The sequence below is a fragment of the Bison bison genome, unplaced genomic scaffold (genome assembly GCF_000754665.1).
Source record: "Bison bison bison isolate TAMUID 2011002044 unplaced genomic scaffold, Bison_UMD1.0 scf7180017864029, whole genome shotgun sequence".
Taxonomy (NCBI): Eukaryota; Metazoa; Chordata; class Mammalia; order Artiodactyla; family Bovidae; genus Bison; species Bison bison.
Genome location: NW_011494601.1, coordinates 2467848 through 2480959, shown reverse-complemented (window position 1 = coordinate 2480959; position 13112 = coordinate 2467848).

The following is a 13112-nucleotide window of genomic DNA, read 5'->3' as shown; positions in this document are numbered from 1 at the left end:
TGGATCGGGAAGATTCCCTGTATGAAATGGCAGCCTGCTCTAGTATTCTTCCCTGGAAAATTCCATGGACAGAGTAGCCTGGCGGGCCACAGTCCATGGGTTGACGCAACTGAGCATACAGATACAGTTCTGTTGCGGGAAGGTGCTTGGCAGAATCTCTTGTGGGACTGTATTAAGATTTTCTTTGTGGCCAGCTACATGATCAACCTGAAGAACTTTCCTGACACATATTCTCTGTGGCACACAGACATCAGATATTTCTGTGATCTTGAGGGTGCCCTCTGCATCCTTGCTTATTGAATCTTTTTTTTTTGAGTGAAACTCGACTTACATTTGCTCTGGATTTGTGAATTTGGCGTGCGTGTCTGGTGTATACAGCTTTTCAAGCTCATTTTTGTGGATTGTACCTTGTGTCATTCGTTACTTATTCTGTACCTTTGGCCTTAAATTCCATATTATCTATTTTAGGAGCATATATTGTCAGTAATCTGGGAGAATTCCTTCTTTGTAGTCCTGAAATTAGTAATTAAATGCATTTTATAGGACAGTAAGTAAAAGGCTCAGAAATTTGGAAGCAAGCCTCAGTCAGGCAGGGGGTACGCCACACCCTTTAGTTCCCACTCAGGCTTATGCAGAGTAGGCAGTGATCAGGCTCTGCCTGCTTCTTAGACTCATGACGACTGTGAGCTCCCCCTTCTTGTCTGTCCCAGTGGCCCCCACGATAGCCAGGTTTTAGGAGGGGTGGATAAAAGGAGGTCAGTTCGCAAAACCCAGGAGAGGACCTCTGACTTTGCGGTTGGTTCCTCCCCTATCCCATAGGTCCAAGTAGATGGCTCTCACTCACAGTTATATTTCCTTCCTCATCTACAGCAGCAAAACAGACTCTCTGTTCCCCAAGGGATATGACAAAATAGTACACAAAAATGTCCCAAGACCAAATGTCAGCTATTAAGGCTTGGGCCCCAAGTTTTACAATCTTTTCTGTGCTTGTGTTTTAAGTCATGTAAACTATTTCATGGAACTAGAATGGCCTAAGCCTTGTTGTACCATGAAATCCTAGTGAGTAGTTTTCCAAGTCCTGTGTTTCCAGATAAAGGCAAATGGCTGAGAAGTGGCTGGAAAAAACCCTCAGTCTGCAGAGGCAGGGTTATTGGAAAGTTCTCAACATGGTTTTAATATTAATATTTCCACTTCTGGTTTTTCTCCGTGCTCACCTAATATGTCTTTGCCTTAATTTTCAATTTTTCTTTAAAGTGTTTCTCTTGTAATCAGCACGTGACTGGGGTTCAGGGGAGATGGCAGGAGGCACTGATAATAACAACAAACCGAACTTGGTCATTTCTGTCTTTGGTAGAGAATTCAGACTGTTTGCATGCCAGGTAGTCTTGATTGTATTTCTTGCCTCTTGTTGTCTGTTTATTATTTATTACACTTGGATGTTGTTTCTTTCCTACTTTCTGCTTTCTTGGTTGAGTTTCTCATTGTTCCTCTTCTTCACCCACCTGCATCAGGATTCAGGTTTGGCCATGATTTAAGAGGAGTTTCTCTCTCCCTGTATCTCCAGAAATTGGAGTCCAGAGTTAATAAGTGCCTGTTCTGTGAGGTTGTCCAGGCACCAGACTCCTTAGGCACAGTTGCTCCTGGCGTTCTTCAGGGCTTTAGTTCTCAAACTTGAGCACATTTATGAATAATCTGGAAGGTTTGTTAAAACACAGATTCCTGGGCCTCATCCCTAAAGGGTCTGATTTAGGGGGTCTGTGGTGAGGCCCGAGAAATTTCCTTTCTAACGGCACTCAGGTTGTGCTGATGCGGCTGGGCTGGGGACCATAGTGCTGCTCTGGCTTCCCTTACCTGCTGGCCCAGGACAGCTGACTTCCTGACAGAGTCCTGCCTTGCTGCCAGGGAAGCTCGGAAGCGTAGTCCTAATTTGGGGCTGCCGTGTGCCAGGCTACTGGTAAGTGTTCTGTTATGGAAGTGAGATGGGCAGATGGTTGAGGGGGGACAACCAGAAGTTTCTGGAACACCACCCACTGCTGTCCTCAGTCTGAAACCACTACTGTGCTTGTCGGTTTTGCCATTTTCTAAGCCAGCCTTCCTCAGGTTGGGAAATAAGAATGGGGTCTCATGACAGTGGCAGGCCGGCAGGCAGTGCAGAGGAGGGCAGCAGCTGAGCCAGTGGGCTGGTGACTAAGCAGGCTCCTGCTTTGCTGATGCTCTGAGGGTCATCACTGCTTCCAGGCCATTCCCAGTGGTCGGATTTGGCAGCCATGCATTCTGCATGTGGAACCACCTTAGAGGCCCTAGGGATGTGGGGGCAGGTGTCCCTCCAAGACCCAACTTTGGGATAGAGAGTATCTTAACTGTGCTTTCTTCTCCTGACTGACCTGCCTCAACTCCAGGTGTGACACATTAGTAACTTATTTCTGGGAAAGCGTGGGGACAGAGGCCATTTGAACCGTGAGCTGAGTTAGACTGATGGTCAGTGCAGCTCCTGATACCCCAGAAAGATCAAAACAAGTGGCTGCCAATGCCTGCTCTCTGCTCTTGTTAACTCATAGGCAAGAACCTGGGGAGAAGCAGTGTCACAGAGGCTTCCCTGGGCAGAGGACAGTTTCTCTGTGACTTGATGACATGGGACTTTATTTGTAGGCAGCAGGGTCACCTTCTCTTTCTGTCTTTCCCAGGATAGGCTTCACATTTCCAAGTCCATTCTCCAACCCAGGAAGGTGGAGTAGAACCCAGCAGCGTGAGTGGAGGGGAGCCAGCCTGGGCCTGGGTGCATTGGCCTGGAGGTCAAGAAACATGAGTCTTTGCCCCGCCCCAGCCAATGGTGAGAGCCCAGGCAGGCTTTGCTCTCTAGGCCTTGGCTCCCACCTAAGTAAAATAAGCCAGTGGAGTCAAAGGGTCTCCTGAAGGCCCCTTCCAGCTCTGATGTTGTAGGATTCCTGTATAATCCCAAAGCTAGCACGCTGGAAACTGACTTTATTTCCCAGCGGTGTCTTTCTGAGCCTGCTTGCTCACATTCAGCCCCTTGGTCAGGCCTGGACACTGGCCCGTGGCCACTCTCCTAGCTTGCTGTACCCGGAGCTCCTCCAGGTGGGGCCACCACAGGTGCCAGCCTTCGCGGGGGGCAGGGTGGGGGCAGAGTTGGAGGCACTGCTTGTCTAATGATTGACGTGTGCTCCAGCTATTCTTGATTCATGGGTGTGTGTGGGGGTGAGTTGAACGTCTTAACAGCACCTTCTGTGGGCTTTCTATTCAGTGCTTGGGAAAGGATGGTCTGGGTTGGTAGGGTGCTGCCTTGGGGCTCCCTTGATCACTTCCGGGGCTTGATGACCTCATGACCCACACCTCGGAGGTGAGGCAGTGCCCCGGCAGAGTCAGGAATGTTCGACGCCTCTTACGTCACTCAAGGTCCGGCCTTGTCGTAGGAGGGAGAGACAGAATGTTTTAGATGAGTTCTCTCTGCCCCCAGAATTCTGGAGCCTCCATACCAAAGATGTCACTGGGACAGGTGCCACCAGGGTGTGAAGGAGGTATAATCAGGACCCACTGATGTCCTGTCAGGAACCTCGCAGTGCCCTGCCCGTGCTAACTGGTGCAGGAGGAGAGAAGAGGCCTGTCCTACAGCCGTGGCACCGACTCTCGCTGGGAGGCCTAGAAAAAATAATTCTGGCCCTGGCACACGTCAGGTGTGTGATCCTTGCTTGTCAAGAACCATCTCTGAGCCGTAGTCCTCTTGAGGTGATAATACCTATCTTGTAGGATCGTTGGTTAATGAGGGTTGGTTAATGAAGGTTAATGAGGTGATACATGATGAAGTAATATGTGTTCCTCAAATAGGAAATGGCAGCCCACTCCAGTATTCTTGCCTGGAGAATCCCATGGACAGAGGAGCCTGGTGGGCTACAGTCCATAGGGTCGCATAGAATCAGATATGACTAAAGCGACTTAGGTACTGGAAAGAGGGGAGTATTATTAGAACAATAGAGGACGTAGAAAACATTTTAGGCCAAGTGGTGGTAAGTTCCAGAAAGAGAGGTGATTGTTGTGGGTGGAGAGATCAGTGTGGGTTTCCTGAAAGAAGCGGGCCTCCATCTGGCTTAAAGGAAAAGCCAGAATTGACTTAGGTTTAAGGAGGGCAGACAGAGGAGTAAAGGACACAGGAGGACAGGCTAGGTAGAGAGATGACTGAGCAGAAGTTCTGAAGATGGAAAATGCTGAGGTATTGGCTTGACTGAGCTATGAACATGCATTTCCTGCTTTCTTGCCATCACATGGAGACCTCCAGGGACCTTCCATTTTCTTGTCGTGGTACAGCCCAGGGCTGCTTGGCAGGTCTTAGGGTTCCACCTGCACATCAGTCAGGCCCACCTGAGATCTAAAAGAGCATCACGTCCTCCACTGTGATCTGTAGGCTCTGGTGGGGATTTCTTTTCATTTTCTAGCTGAACAAGGCTGGCTGGGGACTCGGTCACCATTAGAAGAGCTGCCCTTGAGAAGTGCTATTTGAAGGAGAGGTTTCTGGGACTTCTAGGCAGGGTGGGGTGCTCCGCTATTTGGAGCTGAAATAGGTACTCTCTCAGGTCTTCGAGAGTTGAAGGGACCAGGCCTTTCCAAAGGCATTTGAACAGGCCCCAGGTCTGTAGAAGCCCTAGGGACTCTCTGCTGCCTTTTGATGTTTTGACTTGTCCTCCATCCCTCTCCCCCAGTTTGTTGTGAGAGGATCTGTGACTGACTTGCATATGAAGGTGAGGTGGGCCTAGCAGGGCCCTGGGTGAACATCTGTGCCTTTCATTACGAATACAGGGTGCCTGCAGGGACAGCCCTGTGGGGACAGTGGGCAGCGGAGGCAGGCATCCCTGGATGAAGGAGCAGCTGCCGCAGCCCTAGCTGTGTGCCACCACGTGGGCTCCTGGTGTCCAGGCCTCCTCTTTTTCCATTTAAAACAAAATTTAAGTTGGAGAGACTCTTTTGCAGCCCCGCCCCTTTCCTCCCCACAACAAAATTAATCTTTGTGAACTACAGAACCTCCAAAGAGCCCCAGGTCTTGGGCAGCACAAGTTGACTATCATGCATCCCTTGCGGGCTCACTCATTTCACAGATGAGGGAGAGGTGCCCAGGGGAGCCTTGGGTTTGCCAGGGCCCATCAGAGAGAAGTGGGTTTCCTAAACACATATCCTTTCTGCTTCCAAAGAGCCCTTTCCTGATTCTCAACCTTAATCTCCATTCTGCCTGGGAGTGGCTCTTAAACACTTGGTGAGTGTTTTCCTGTGACTATCAGCTACAGGAGAAGGCAATGGCACCCCTCTCCAGTACTCTCACCTGGAAAATCCCATAGATGGAGGAGCCTTGTAGGCTGCAGTCTGTGGGGTTGCTAGGAGTCAGATGTGACTGAGTGACTTCACTTTCACTTTTCACTTTCACTCATTGGAGAAGGAAATGGCAACCCACTCCAGTGTGGGTTGCCTGGAGAATCCCAGGGACGGGGGAGCTGGGTGGGCTGTCGTCTATGGGGTAACACTGAGTCGGACACGACTGAAGCGACTTAGCAGCAGCAGCAGCTCCAGCTAGAGGGAAAGCCTAGTGTAGGCCAGAGCTCTGTTTTTTTAACACCTGTTCTCAGGGGAGTCTGGCCCCAGCGTTGGGTGCCTCTTTGAGCCCAGAGGTGAAATCATTGTGAAACTAATGAAACGTAGGGCTTCCCTGGTGGCTCAGACGGTAAAGAATCTGCCTGCAGTACAGGAGACCTTGATTCCATTCCTGGGTAGGGAAGATCCCCTGGAGAAGGGAATGGCTACCCATTCCAGTATCCTTGCCTGGAGAATTCCGTGGACAGAGGAGCCTGCTGGGCATACAGTCCTTAGTTGAAGTCTCCCAACCCCCACACCCTAGTCATTTGCATGTGGTCTCTCCAAGGCTGTGGGAGAGGCCCTCGCAGTGAATTTACTAAGTCATATAGTTTTGTAGAATTTGCAAAAAAAAGCATCCTGTTTCTGGCATCTTAAAAAGGGCCCCTAAAATTATATAGGCTTCAGGCTCCGTAAAACCTTGCCTCCCCAACTAGAGATGCTGTGAAAAGTCAGCAACTGGTTGCGGTCCTGCCTTTTGGACAGTGGGCCCTGGCTTGGAGGCAGGAGTGGAAGGGTCCTGAACCAGCCCTGGGAGGGTCTTGCTGTGTCACCTCGCCCTGTCACTTCCCCTCTCTGGTTGTCAGTTTCTGCATTTGTGAAATAGGAGCCAAGGTGGGGTGGGCAGGAATGAACTGAGTCATCTCTAGGCTGAATGAGCTCTGGTATTCCAGTTGCTCGGTCCCGGCTGGTTGGGTGTGTTCACCTACAACACCCACCCAAGCATCACACTACCCACATTTTCCCTCCCAGGAGCATTTGCATTGCTGGCTGGGTGTGTCTGGCTGGCCATACAGAACCTCCTCACAAGCCCCAGGTCTCACCATGGTGACTATTGACTGATAATACAAGCAAGCAAAGCTTTATTGACTGAGTTCTTATTCCCAGACATGTAGGAGATGCATGTACCTGGGCCTTCCCTTCTTGGTGGAATGGTTTTTCTTGTGGTCTTGGGGTTTATTGCATCTTCTGCTGAGTGAGTTCAAACTGTGCACTGATCTCTTATACAGAGGGAGCCTTTTCAAAGAGCATACCATGGAAGGATCTGGAGGGAAGGAGAGAAGTAGTGGTCTCTGTATGAACTTGCTTTCTATTGCTGCTGTAGCAAAATATCCATATTTAGGGGCTTAATATCACAGTGCCTTTTTTTTTTTTAATAACCATTTTTAGCTGTCTGTCTGGTTGTTTTAAGTTGTTGTTGTTCAGTCACTAAGTCATGTCTGACTCTTTGTGACTCTTTCATAGACCCCATAGACTGCAGCACACCAGGCTTCTTTGTCTTCCACTGTCTCCCAGATCTTGCTCCAATTCATGTCCACTGAGTGGGTGATGCCATCCGACTATCTCATCCTCTGTCTTGACCTTTTCCTTCTGCCTTCAGTCTTTCCCAGCATCAGAGTCTTTTCCAGTGAGTCGGCTCTTTGCATTAGGTGGCCGGAGTATTGGAGCTTTAGCCATAGTCCTTCCAGTGAATATTCAGGGTTGATTTCCTTTCGGGTTGACTGGTTTAAAGTTGCAGTGCAAGGGACTCTCAAGAGTCATCTCCAGCACCGTGTTATTGTACAACCATCACCACCGTCCGTCTCCAAAACTTTTCATTTTCCCGAACAAACTCTCTCCCCGTTAAACATTAACCCCCAATCCACTCTCCCCTCAGCTCCTGGCATCACTGCTTCTCTTTGTCTCTGAATCAGACTACTCTGCTTACCTCGCTTCAGTTGAGCATGAGGACTCAGTCTCTTCAGTTGTGTCCAGCTCTGTGACCCGGTGGTCTGTAGCCCTCCCGTCTCCTCTGCCCGTGGGATTTCCCAGGCAAGAATACTGGAGGGGTTGCCATTTCTTTCTCCGGGGGGGTCTTCCCAACCCAGGGATTGAACCTGTGTCTCTTGCGTCTCCTGCATTGGCAGGTGGAGTCTTTACCGCTGGTGCCACCTGGGAAGCCCCTCACATAAGTAGAATCATAGAATATCTTTTGTGACTGGTTTATTTCATTCAGCATAGTAACCTCAAGATTCACCCATATTCTAGCATGTGTCAGAATTCCCTTCCTTTTTAAGGCAAAATACTCTTTTGTTATGTATACAGCACATATCGTTTATCCATTCATCTGTTGATGGACATTTGGGTTATTTCCACGTGTTGACTGTTGTGAATAACAACTGCTGTGAACATGGGAACACTGGTGGACAAATGTGTTTGAGTCCTGCTTTCAGTTCTTTGGGGTGCATTTATGGAGTGGAATGGCTAGGTCATGTGTTTAATTTTTGAGGTGCTGCCCTCCTGTTTGCCTCTGCGACGGCCCCATTTTAGCACTGCCTTCTGTTGTACGGTTTTGTCTCACGGGTCTCCTGGTGTTTGTTGGCAGGATTATGTCTCTTTTGGAAGCTCTGGAGGAGGATCTACTTCCTTGTCTTTTCCAGCTTCTAGAGACCATCTGCATCCTTTGACTTCTGGCACCCTTCCTGGGAGGATGGAATCCCTCTCAAGCTTCTCATCTCTTTCTTTTCATCCTTACCATAGCTAGGAAAGGACTCATAGGCCCGCCTGGATAATCTACAGTATGTTCCCCATCTCAGGGTTTGTAGCCTTGATCACATCTGCAAACTCCTTTGTCGTTTAGGGCAACATAGTCACAGATTCTGGGGGTCAGGATGCTGACTCTTTGTTGGGCATATTTTTGACAGACCTAATCCAGAAACTTCATGGTGCCTTGATCATGGGCTTTGAAAAGCACTCCTTTCTTTCCCTTCCCAGCTTTGTCTTGAACCATCTGAGACCATAACGATTGGTTAGATACTCCCCTCGCTGTGTGGGCTGGACACCTAGCAGACACTACATAAGTTGGGATGTCTGTTCAGGATCTTTGATGACCCTTTTGGGGGGAAAGGGTCTCCAGACTTCAGAGCCTGTGCTCTTTGGCCACTTGGAAGGGTACAACCCAGGCTGAATTGGTGACAGAGCACAGAAAACGGTCCCTATTTTACAAGTCTTACCTGTTCTCACTTCATTCAGTCCTCACAGTAACACCAAAGTAGGTCGGCAGGTCATATTTACAGTAACACCAAAGTAGGTCAGCAGGTCATATTTCTGCAGATAGAAGTTCAGAGAAGTTAAGTTGTTCTGAAAATGTCACATAGCATATGGTGAAGATAGGACCTAGACCCTAGCTACCAAGCTACTGCTTCTTAGGAAGTAAGTTAAGATTAACTGAGCACCTACTGTATGCTAATAAGTACATGGTGGATAGCTTCATATGCCTCTATCAGTGGATCAGACCCTCACGGCCGCATAGTAAGATGAATGTACCTTCCCCGGTTTTAAGGAGAAAGGCTCAAGGTCGCGGCGCGTGCTGAGCTCACAGCCAGCAAGCGTTAGAGCTGCTGTCGTTGGACCATGCTTTCACCCGGTTGCCCAGCAGCAGTGTTAGAAGATGGCATCAGGGCTGGTGGGCCACGGGTAAGGTTCACATGACAGAGCTGAGAAGTCTCTTACGACGGTCCTGTGATGTTTGTGGCTCGATAGGGGAGTGTGGGTTGTGCACAGATGGAAGAGAGAGTAGTTGGAGGTGGTACAAGAATCTGCGGAGGACCTGGGGTTGAATGTTACGAGACCCAGTGTTGGTGATGCTTAGGCTGCGTGACCTGCATGAGCTGTCCAGCCTCCCTTTCCCCACCAAGACCAAGGAGGGATTCAGAGAAGGAACTCCCCAAGTTCCCTTCCAGCTGAGCTGCTGGTTTTGTTGTGCAGACAGTACCCTCCACAGAACTTGGAGGGTGCACCCCTGTGGGCCCCGGTGGTTCTAGAGGAACAACTCTTGGGTTGGACTTTGCAGGAAATGGAGGGGCTTGAGAGCTAAGTTGGGGACAGCAAGGAGGCTTTCTTTACTCTCAGAGTTGTGCTTGTTAAATCATCAGCTGATCCTGAGGAGCCCATTCTGATCAGGCGGTGTAATTGCAAGCAGCTTCCGCATGCGGAAGTGGTGAAATTGACAGATACAGGCCTGCCTCCCCAGCCCCAGAGGCAGTTAGAAACAAACCTCCGTTTCCCTTTGGGGGAGGGGGAATTTCCTAATAAGGTCCTTGCCACACCTTGGACTTAAGTTGGTGGGGGTGGGGGGGATTTTCTGTCACTGCCTTTGTGACAGAAAATTGTGTCCGTCAGAAGAACCTTGGTGACTCCAGGGACCTCAGCCTGATCTCCTGTCACAGCCTGGATGTCTGCCAGATATTGACACCATATCTGGATTCATCTGCTTCCTCTGTGGCCACTTTTCATTCCTCAGAAATCCTGAATCAGGGTTGGCATTTGACTAAGTGTTGGCGCTTCCAGAAGCCTGTTTAGTGTGGGCATCTGTCAAAGGGGGCCCTTGCCATGAACTGAAGAGATGCAGGTTGGCCAGGGCTGTGCTGGGCAGAGGGTGGCAGAGAGGCTGCCTGCGAGGCTGTGTCTGCCTGCGAGGCTGTGTCTGCCTGCAGGCGCCTTTCCGTGGAGGCGTCCGCTCCTGCCTCGCTCCCTCTTTCTCAGTTCCCAGGACATGGTCTGGGAAGGTCCTAAGAGCAGAAAAAATGGTTTCTGTCAGGGCCGAGCCCAGAGTGGGCATACAGGCAGCAGGCTTCTAGGTACTGGTAGGGCTGAAGCTTTGTGCAGACTGAGGCTCTGCTTCTGCCAGTCACTCCTCCCGGGGCAGGTTTCTTCTTAAGTTCTTTTCAGAGGTGCTTCCTCCTCCATCACCTCCACCCCTGGCCCCTGTGTGCCTGAATGCGTGTGTGCTAAGTCGCTTCAGTCGTGTCCGACTCTTTGCAGCCCTATGGACTGTAGCCTGCCAGGTTCCTTTGTCCATGGGATTCTCCTTGTTGCCATGCCCTCCTCCAGGGGATCTTGCTGACCCAGGGATCGAACCTGCCTCTTTTATGTCTCCTGCATTGGCAGATGGGTTCCTTAGCACTAGCATCACCTGGGAGGCTCCACGCCCCTCACCCCCAGCTTTTTTCATGGAGTTTGGACCAAGCCCCTGGGCACCTCGGCCTAAGGCAGGAATAGAAAGAAAACATTGCCAGTTTCCTGTTGGTGGTTTCTGAGGGAGATTGGAAAATCCAATACAGCCATCCCCACCCAGGGTCTGCTGCTAGGGGCTGGGCTTGGAGTGGAGAAGGAACCAGCAGACTTTACTCTCCACGCCGCCCCCCCGCCCTCTGCCCTTCACACTGTCCTGACTCTCCAAGCTCTTGTGTTCCACCGCATGCCCTCCCTGCCCCCACATCTCTCATCCTGAGTATTATCCAGTGGTCTAGGGTCCTCTGGGACCCTCTAATCTAACCTGCTGTTTTAGGGAAACTGATATAGTTAGAGGTTAGATGACATATAGGGCTTTCCTGGTAGCTCAGCTGGTAAAGAATCCGCCTGCCATGCAGGAGACCTGGGTTAGATCCCTGGGTTGGAAAGATCTGGAGGAGGGAACGGCTACCCACACCAGTATTCTGGCCTGGAGAATTCTGTGGACTATAGGGAGTCGCAAAGAGTCGGACATGACTGAGTGACTAGAACTTTTTTGGGGCTTCCCTGGTAGCTCAGCTGGTAAAGAATCTGCCTGTAATGCAGGAAACCCTGTTCGATTCCTGGGTCAGGAATATCCACTGGAGAAGGGATAGATTACCTACTCCAGTATTCTTGGGCTTTCGTGGTGGCTCAGCTGGTAAGGAATCCACCTGCAATGCGGGAGACCTGGGTTCAATCCCTGGTTTGGGAAGACCCCCTGGAGAACGGCTACACACTCCAGTATTCTGGCCTGAAGAATTCCATGGGGTCTGTATAGTCCATGGGGTCGCAAAGAGTCAGACACGACTGAGCAACTTTCACTTTCACGATGATATAATGAGAACATATTTGATATTAAGCTGTTATTATCTGCACTTTACAGATGTGGAAAAATGAGGCCCAGAGTATTAAATAACCTGCCCAAGACCGCACATCCCAGTGCAGCAGAGCTGGGATTTGAACTTGGGCCACCTGGCGTCAGAGTTCATGTTCCTCCCACCACCCTAGACTGCCTTTAGTGAAATACCTGAGATCGCAGTAAAGCCTAGGGTCCTGCTTCCTGATTCTGTTCTGTGTCATCAACCGGTGTTTTTAAAGTTTCAGTCTTTGAAATAGTAGTTTCTGGGGCTGGTGGGCCCTTGAGGAAGTGCACTGTAGGGGTGAAATCCTAAACTTTGGGGCTTGGCTGCCTGGGTTTGAATCCTGGCTCTTCATTTACTAGCCATAACCTTGGGCAAGCTGTGTAATCTCTCCACACCTCAGTTTGCTTATCTCTAATACAGAGATCATGATCTTAGTGTTATATGTCTTAGGGAGTTGTTGTAAAGTTCAGTTTCATATTTAGCACTTAACAGAGGGCCTAGTACATAATGAGTATTTGATAAATGTTAACTATTATTGTTGTCTAGTAAGTTTGGGAAATTGAGGGGTAAAGTTAAGCAGGCATCTGATAGAGAACTTCTCAAGAGTCTTTAATCCGCTATCAAAAATGAGCACTTTCCTGGAAGAGGATGTAGTAGGCAGCAGTTTTCAAAGTTTTTGGACAGCTAGCCTCTTTTTTTAAGTGGGTACCTGGTAAATTCCCACTCGTGAGACGTAAGTTGGTGTCGGGGAATGCAGTTGAGGGAGCACTGAGCTCTGTATCATGCTCCCTGTTTCTGCTTGGCTGGGCTGAGCTGGAGATGCACCAGGCTAGATCTGAGTGAAACTTGGAGGGCATGTGTGCGGTAGAGCTTGGCTGTACCAGGCTTCTCTCCCCTCCTCCCTCTAGGTATGGGTGGAGGCCTGTGGTGTGAGCTGAGGCACCTGAGGGTTCCTGGAACCTCCTGGCCATGAGGAGTGACCTTGGCTGACCCCAGTTCAAAGCAGTTACTGCACTGTCTTCCTTTTGCCCTTGGAGGAGAGAGAGATCTTAAAGTAGGTCATTAATGGCAAGACCGATGGGGACCACCAAACAAACCAGCCCAGCCCAGGTGGCAGTGGTCACAGGTTTTGTAACACAGCCCTGTTTCGGGAAGGCAGGGAGGCTCTGCTCTCTCTCAGGAAGGTGGAGTTCCGCCTTGGACCGTCTCCCATATGTGTGTGACTTGAGTAAGCTGGGTCCCTGGCATATTTTAGCTGCAAAACCAAGGTGGTTGGAAACTGTTGGAAACTGCAAATTTCTTTCCAGTATAGATATTTTGGGAGCCTCTAAGTCTAGGATTGGGGTGAAAACCTGAAGAGGCGTCACCTTCAGAAGTTGTAAAGTCCGACTAGGAAGAGCCCTGAGAGGTGAAGCCACCGGTCACACCCAAGGTGTGCGGAGGTGAGGGCCGAGCTCCAGGTCACTGGTTGGGGCCCTTTTCCACGTGAGATTCTTTGAACTGAACTACCGTAACTAGTCTTGCTTTGGGCCCCTTGTGCACCCTGCTCTGGGTCGTTGCCTCCCAGCTGTGTGTGGTGGTCAG